Source organism: Anguilla rostrata, chromosome 5, assembly GCF_018555375.3.
Source record: "Anguilla rostrata isolate EN2019 chromosome 5, ASM1855537v3, whole genome shotgun sequence".
NCBI lineage: Eukaryota > Metazoa > Chordata > Actinopteri > Anguilliformes > Anguillidae > Anguilla > Anguilla rostrata.
The window spans coordinates 59,884,834-59,893,735 of NC_057937.1; the positions used below are offsets into that span (position 1 = coordinate 59,884,834).

Consider the following 8,902-nt stretch of genomic DNA (forward strand, 5'->3'; position numbering starts at 1 on the left):
GGCCAGATATTCAACTAGAAACGTTTTGCTCAGGGTGGCACAGATACATAAATTAAACAAGGGGGGATATATCAGAAATATTCTTAATAAGCAACCATATTTATACTAGCTCAAACGCACTTCATAATCACGGTACATTTGTCGCACAGGCTTAAGTGAATATTAAACGGAGAGTCCTCGATAAAGATCATTACCAGATTAACGGCTCCGTTAATTAAGACGCAGCAGGACAGAAATCAATGAGCGTTGCCTTGCACGAAGTTGGGAAATATCCGGAAAACATGCTAGAATTACTGCATTGCAGAAATAATCATTGTGCCCCAAAGCCATTACAACCACCCACCTACCCCCCAACACACACCCACACATTTTGTCCAATATTTTTTTTCCTAGCATGAAAAAAAATTAAGTGAACTGTATGTGTGTATGTCCTTGAAGGGGGGCAGAGATAGGAAATGCTATAAGCAATTGCAATTGGTCAGTTCTTTACTCTTCTGTGTACATGATGCAATGGGGATGCATGAAAAGAGAAAACCGTTCTAGTTTTCCACGAACACATCGGCAAGTAATTTGTTCCCTTACGACTTGCTCTTAGGGCAAACGTAAATTGAGGTTGTGTTCTGATTGCTTTTCAATACCATTTTATTATGTTGTTTTTCCATTTTGAAAACAAACAAAAAAAATGATAGTGCTTGCTGGAGGCGCATTTTAATATAAATTCTAATTGTGTGGAACTTAGGGGGCAGAAAATAAATTTAGATTTAACTTTTAATGCAATAAGATAGTTGATTCATTTGGGGGCAATCTCGAAGCTCTTGATCTTTTAGTTTCAGTTGGAAAAATGGTTTAAAAGGTGTTTTCTACTGTTTGTCATTACAAAATTGACTTTAAAATTTTAATTGATTCCAAATATGATCTGGCACTATGAAATTATAATCTGGGTTACTATGTTCCCTATTCACCACAAGATTTAACACCAGAACAGTAATACATTGGGCTGAATCCTGGGATTTCTTTCCCCCAGAAATATATATGTACAAAAATTTGTTTTCAACATAAAATATCTGTAACGGTAATAATAGTGGACCTGAAATAGAGAGCCTGTGTTGACTCTCGTTGTTATGGAAACTTGACTTGGCCAGCTGTATACGCAATTTTTTATCGCTGGTATGCTTATCAGCCCAATAGTTCACATGAAGGTAGCTAATAAACGAATATAGGGAAATAGTCTCTGAACTATTTGCACAGACCATTAACTGACATGTATATGATTTCATAGACAGAAAATGATCCTGCATCGATGTAGGCGCCACTATAATATTCGTAAAACCTCATATAAATATTTGATTTGGCCGAGGTCTACAGAGCGCAAACCATGAAACAGACTGTTGGTGAGTCTTTGCTTGGTGAAGTTACTCCGTTCGGCCAGGGCTGGATACAGCGTTTGTTGAATAATTAAATAATCAGCACGTATAAGACGTCGCTGTAAGATGCATGTCAGTTACTTAAAAAAGGCCTGTGCTGTTTGAACCAAGATACTGGTCCACTGTACCACCTCAAGAGTGCTTCTTCGTGCCAAAGTTATTATTTTATGTCCCTGTAACAGAACAAAAATGCAATATATGCACCCAGGCCATTGTAATGAAATACAAATAAGGCCTTGCATTTATATGTGAATGTTCCAAAGTACTGGATGAGCTCTTATGCCATTATTATCCCCTGAAGCTTAGGAGTGCTCGATAGCCTAGTTTGGCTGTATTATGAAAAATTAAGTATTTCCATGAAGCAGATATTGCATTGCGAGCATGACTGTTCTAGTCCAGCAGAGTTCTGTGTGGCATGACACCATTTCTGAGTTACCACATTGATATTCAGTCAGCAGTAAAAAAAATCCCTTCAACTCCTATTACCATCAAAGTGGCTCACAAACCCTTAGAGATATGAAATATCTGGCAATACACAATATTGTTAATGTGTGGACATTCTGTAAAATATAATGGCAAATATATCACAGCAATATATTAATAACATGTTATTATTACTACTGATAAAGTTACTGATAAGCTAATATACTGTATGTATGCATTTGTGAATGGATGTCGTTTGCCTTTTCAACCTGCTCAGATAGAAGTGTATCAAATGGTACATTAAAGATACTGGATTAAGTGCTATATCCAGTTCAGCACGATTTATGCTCATACTGTAGATCAGTGGTCTCCAACCCTGGTCCTGGAGAGCTACATGGTCCGCTGGTTTTTGTTTTCACCTTAAAATCAGCACCCAATTGAGACCCAAGACACCGGGTGAGTTGAGTTAACTGTGTAATCAACTGCTCTAATTGATTCATGAAGTGCAGAGTCACTATGAAAACCAACAGACCCTGTAGCTCTCCAGGACCAGGGTTGGAGACCACTGCTGTAGATGGAGACTCAAAGGACTGTAACAAAAAATGCAACAGCATTACCACAGGGACATAGCCACAGTTCTCTTTGTATTTTGAATGTTTTTCTTTTTTTTTTTTTTTTTTTTGTGGGTATCATTACTGCTAACGATGCTGAATTATTCATATAGTGCCTCTGAAGATGAAATTGTCTTCAGCCCTCGACAGCCGACAATGAAATTCGCGTGGATCATTTTATTTATTTATTTGTGTTTTTTTTTTTTAAATGACAGTTCCCGTAGTCCTGAGAGGCCGCTACTCGATCTCTTTATTGAAATCTTCAGACTTCAATCCAATTTTAATCCTCTTCTTTAATCTTTAGGAGTGGCATCTGTGTAGCTCGAGCACATCTATCAGTGATGTTAGAGAGACATAACTATGGCTGTTACGAAGGCTGCACTGTTCATAATTACATACGGTGCTCTTGATTCTCTCCAACAGCCTGCCCCATCAAAAGTACCTCCCAGCATCCTGGGTGAAATACACATTTCAGACTGCCTTAAGAAGTGGGTTCACTGGAAAACGGATTTGGTTTTTTGCGACTGCACAGTGTTGTGTGTTTAATGCACGGTCATTTTTCTGACAATCTATCGTAGGCGCAGATTAAATCGAACTGTAAAATAATGTGTAGATATGTGTATTATAATTATTATTATCTTCTGGACCGGGACACATCACAATCATAAAAAATCATAATTTGTCTTTAGTGCAACACAGCTCTGATCATGTGATCTATGTCAGTGTGTCCCAGGCGTGCTGCATGCCTTGGGGGGGGGGGGGCTGAGGGTTGATGAAAAATTTCCTATTATGTCAGGTGGGGCCTGACTGAATAAGTTTGGGAACCAATGATTTGATGATCAGTTAAATATTAAATGAAGATGACACGACAGCCTCACTTCTGAGCCTTCTTTGGTTTTTACAGGCAGAGGTCACAGCGACATGATCGCATTTCCCTTCATGACGCGAGTGCAGCTTTATTACATTAACGGTTTACCAGACGAAGGTAATAAAAGCCTTGATTAAAACACAAAGGGATATGGCCCTTATCTCTCGAAAACAGGAATTAATTCCTAACACAGACTGGAAGCAATTTAAGCAATTTCAGTCCAGGGTCAGAAAGCAAAAGTCCTACTATGCGTGTGTTTATTCCACATCCCGCTGATGTCACTAATTAATTCGACCTCCTGGCCGAAGAATTGTGCTATATAACAAATCTGTGATTGGAACAAAATACTGGGGCAGGAATTTTACTTCCTGAACCCGAATATTGACACCTCTGCGGCTCCGCCCTTCATGGAATATCCGCCCCGCGTTCTCTGGAAACAGCTCCTGTGAAAGCCAGTAAAACCCTTTTTTTTTTTCTTCCTCACGAACAATAAAATGTTGCAGTATAAGTGTTACTACTATTGATTAGCATATTAGTCAGCCGAAATTCACAAATTCACATTTTACATACCAGAATGCTTCTTGGACAATTCAACATTTGGACTAATTCAAAGATTTATCAATTATGTTCACCATAACGAGTCTTTATCTGGGACCATAGGCCTCTAACCTGCTAACCATATTAACAATACGTCCCCTGCATAGAGGCTCAGACAATGCAATGGATATTTCTAATACACTGCACTGTTATTGAGGATGGCAGGACAGTCTTGGGGGACTGAAGGTCACACCTTAGCCTGTTTGACTTTCTTCCAACAATATCAGTTTCAGCACGAACTAACTGTGCTTGGCTGTACAACTGGAGTTCTTGTGATATTCTCTGCAGAAAATGGAACTGTAAAATTTTGTTTAGTGGTTTTTTTTTTTTTGGTTTTTTTTTTTTTGGAACTCACTGAGCCGCGAAACTTCCCACACATTTCAGGTTGTTGGTGTGTGAAGAATTATGGGTAATAAAGTATGTTACAAAAGCCAGGAGCAGCCATGTTTTGTTTTGTTTTTTGTTGTTTTTTTTTTTTTTTTTTTGCTTTCTCCCTTACAGATATTTTGGAATAAACCTCGGCAGTGTATTTTGATAAACAGAGATGCATTTATTATACAGTAACATATCAATATCGGCATAATAAATCCAGAGTCTGAAAACATCAGTAATACAGCACAATCAGCAGCACATACAGTATGTATGAACAAAGAATCATAGAAAATTATTCTGTAGAATTGCACAACCATTCATTTTAATTATTTAATTTAAAAATTGCACGGTTGAAAATCAGCCACTTGTGCTTAACGTGTTTGTCGACAGTACATAATATTTGTACAAACGAATGTATGTACAGTATCTGCAATTTACTCCCCTCTGTAAACCCAGCCTGGAATGTTAAGTGATGTTTGACTGAACTCCTTCTTGAAAATTCATTCATTTTAAATAAAAAATGATTTTGCTCAAAGCTTGTGCTTTGATTCACCAGCGAGGAACCCTGACCATGCATTCCTCACATTGCGATGAATCCACAGGTAACGAGCACATAGTGTTTTATAAAGCAATTTTCACGCAAAGATGTACTTCAGTGTTATGATTAAGTTTGTAGTAACCTAATCAATCATATTCCAATAACTGCAGGAAATAATAGTAAATATTATACCGTCCGTTGTTGAGTGTAGTACAATATGCATTTACGTGTAAGGTTACCTGTACATTTTTTCAACTGTAAAAAGCTTTTCTTTTACATTTATATTACATTGAGGCATATAGGAGAAGCTCTTATCAACAGCAATTGACATAAGTGCATATGTACAGGTTAAGGTGTGTCTGTCAACATGTTCACTCTGAAACAGAACGTTCAGCTATTTTTTTTTTTTTAGAGAAAATGCCCGACACATACCTGTCGCACCTGTTGTGTTCAAAGAAATACTAAGCTAAAGATTTTATGATTCCGTTTGTATCACCTTCGCCTCTCTAAACAAATCAATAAGTCTGAAGGACAATGCCAGAAGAAATGAGCCGTGTAAATGATTATGAACTGCACTCAAATAGATTGATTCTGACTTGACAGCTCTGAACAAAAAGGCAAATGAGGCATGTGCAATAAGGCAGAAGTTCATATCACAAATATGGCCTCTGAGATCAACAGGCAATATGATTTCTGTTTCCCGCTACTGCTCAATAAAACTGCAACGCTCAGCAATGCTTTAATTTTTTTCATGATCTTTGCTTAATAGAGGCGGTTAAAGGAAAAGAATTTAGTGTCCTTCAAGAGAGAAGAACGGCAGGTGAAGTTGCTATTTACTCTAATGGAGCTGAGAAAGACTGAGAAAGGATCTACAACAAATTGGCAACGATGTGTCTAGTGTGCGCACATCTCGTGAAATGTTGTAACATCCTGATATTTTATTTCAATGCATTGCAGCGTACTCCATTTCTGGAAACAGGGATGACACTGTGGAATGGCCAGGCCTCAAGATAGCTGGCGATTATGACCAGCAAAACCCATATTGCACTGACCTAAAATATTGTGGGGATCACACGGCACCACTGTGGACTACAAATCCCAGCATTCAATGCACAGCCTTCAGATTATGAGACTGATACAGAAAAAGTAATGTAACTAAATGCTTGAAAATTGTGCTGGGAATCATGCAAGACTTGGCAGCTACCAAAAAAACAGCACTATATAAGTATGCAAATTAGTCTGAAATTCTGTCCTGTTATCTTCCTTTTCACACAGTCTCACAGCTTTAAATGCCACGGCCAGTAACCGTTGTGACACAAAGAAAACTGCTGGTATGCCAGTTGCTACAGCTTTCTACCGCACTGCATGCTGGGAAATACACATTTTAAACATTCCTGTGAGGTACCAGAAGCAGCCGTGAATATCTCGCATGAGCCTCTGAGCACCTGTTTCTTTCAGCGTCAGAAACACCTGTTGGCACCTCTTTCAACAGCGTAGTTTCACATACTGTACCAACTACTGAAAGGAACCAGTTGATTAATCAAAAACCCCATGACATGGCACAACTTACAGCCCTTGTAATATCAAAGTAATTTTGTCACAAGAAAAAGCAAGCACAATAAACATAATACTGAACTTTACAGAGGTATTCCATATTGTAGGCCATGCCTTGAGTCACATATAAATGGTTATAAAATGGAGTTCCTCTTAAACCATGTACTGAAGTTCCAGTATTGCAATGTAGCTATCACATCTCCTTGAAAAAAAAGTAATATATGATCCCAAACATATTATATATATTCTAATATATTTAATAATATATTCAGTTATGGTTCATATCCTTCTAAGACCTGACAATTCATTGTTGTCCCCTCTAGAGGGACAAAACTGTCCAGTGTCAACATCTCCGGCTGCCATGACAACAAGTCCCTGGTGGTCTAGTGGTTAGGATTCGGCGCTCTCACCGCCGCGGCCCGGGTTCGATTCCCGGTCAGGGAACTGACCTTTTTGGGCAACAGCATCTCTGGTGAGGGCATCTGCTAAATGCCTGCAATGCAGTAGTTACCATCCCTGTTCCTGGAGATCTACTGTCCCGTAGGTTTGCACTCTAACCCTAACAATGCACACCCAATTCAACAGCTAGAGCAGGCCTGTCCAACCCTGCTCCTGGAGATCTACCGTCCTGTAGGGTTTTCACTCCAACCATAACCAAACACACCTCACTCAACAGCTAGAGCAGGCCTGCCCAACCCTGCTCCTGGAGATCTACCGTCCTGTAGGGTTTTCACTCCAACCATAACCAAACACACCTCACTCAACAGCTAGAGCAGGCCTGCCCAACCCTGCTCCTGGAGATCTACCGTCCTGTAGGGTTTTCACTCTAACGCTAACAAAGCACACCGCATTCAACAGCTACAGATGCTAATTAGTAGAATCGGGTGTACCAAATTAGGGCTGAAATGAAAACCTAAAAGGAACAGGATTGGTTACGACTACTGCAATGTAATGTGCCTAAGGGTCTTAATCTCAAGAATCGTTCGACTATGAAACAGTGCACTGAAACATACATTACAAGGGGCATTCAATAACAATAAAATAAACAGCATGTAGTTGCACTGCAACATGTTTTTATCATCCAAGACAATTGTATTATGCCAATAAAACTAATTTACTTTAACTTTTTTATGCTGGGTTTCAGGAGAACGTTTAAACTTTAAGTGGCCAGCAATAATACTCTAGTCTGCATATGCCCATAAAACATATTACAATATATGAACATACATAGTCTACTTTTACTTTGTAATTCATTGACATGCAGTCTATACTGTAAATCACACATGTTGAATTGTTTCTGGATGAGTGTTACCATTTCAAATATAAATGAAACATTCATTAAAAATTCATACGGATGACAGCCTGGCTGCCTAATTGTGTACCGCAAGAAATGCTACAAACAATATGGACCGATACAGAAACAATATGGACTGATACAGAAACAATTCAAGTAAAGCTAAACTGAGCTTCTCAGTTGACACAATCGATAATCAATAAGAGCACATGATCAAAGCAAGCCTTTGGTGTTGTTTTTTTACTGTTCAGCAGACTGAGAAACCTTATCATCGTCACCATAACTGCACAGACAAATGCTATTTGCAATCCAACAATAGCCTGAGACCATCTTTCAGAGATAATCTTACATTTAGTACAGATCCACAACTGTGCCATTTTCATTTTATGTTAGATTTAAAAAATAAAAAAAAACATTCATAAAAACAGGTTTCATAACATGTCCATTCAATGTATTCTGATGTGGTGGGCTGACCAAGTACTAGATTCCATGATATCACACTGACGCAACTGGATCTGCATGAGGGATTGATTTGAACTGTTATTGAATCCTTTTTTCAGTTTCAATGTACAATGGTCTTATGAAGCACAATGGCATGCAATGCACTAAGGTTGCTATAGATATGAGAGATATGAAAACAATGACGATCGTAAAAGATCAAAGCCCCAGGTGACCACCTGAAGAAAACGATAAGTGCATTAGCACAACTCTTCCAATGCGATAAGGCCTTATGTTCAAAGAGTCTGCCAGGATCTCAAGATTATCAACCTTTATCAACACATTCAATAAATATTAATGGAACAGCAGAACAGATTCATAAAAAATAAAAAAATTCAGTCTTTTTTTTAACCACTCTTATAATTACAATATTGACACCTAATCATGTGATTTTCACATATGTTTCATTTAAGAAAAATGTAAAGCAAGAACTCGATGTCTCTTTTACAGTAATGACCTGAGAAAGTAAGGAATGACAGGGAACACGAGGGATTTAACAGCCGATGAACTGTACAGGCAATTAGGCCGCCAGACCGCCAGACTGCGGAAAAACCAAATGCCGGATAAGGGCAGGACACCATCATCTACACCCCTACGCCATGGGTGAGTGCAAGAGGATCTCTAACCCTCTGAAGAGTAGGTTGGTTTCTTTTTGGAATGTTTTTGGAGTGCTCTAGAACTTTCAATTACCAGCAGTGACAGTTACATCAGCGTTCGAATGTT

General features: G+C 38.6%; 1 non-coding gene across 1 annotated transcript; it reads left to right on the forward strand.

Moving 5' to 3' along the window:
• The first annotated feature begins 6,759 nt into the window (after positions 1 to 6,759).
• On the forward strand, positions 6,760 to 6,831 carry trnae-cuc (transfer RNA glutamic acid (anticodon CUC)). Its single transcript has one exon. It is a non-coding gene; the product is annotated as a tRNA-Glu (tRNA).
• The last annotated feature ends 2,071 nt before the right edge of the window (positions 6,832 to 8,902 follow it).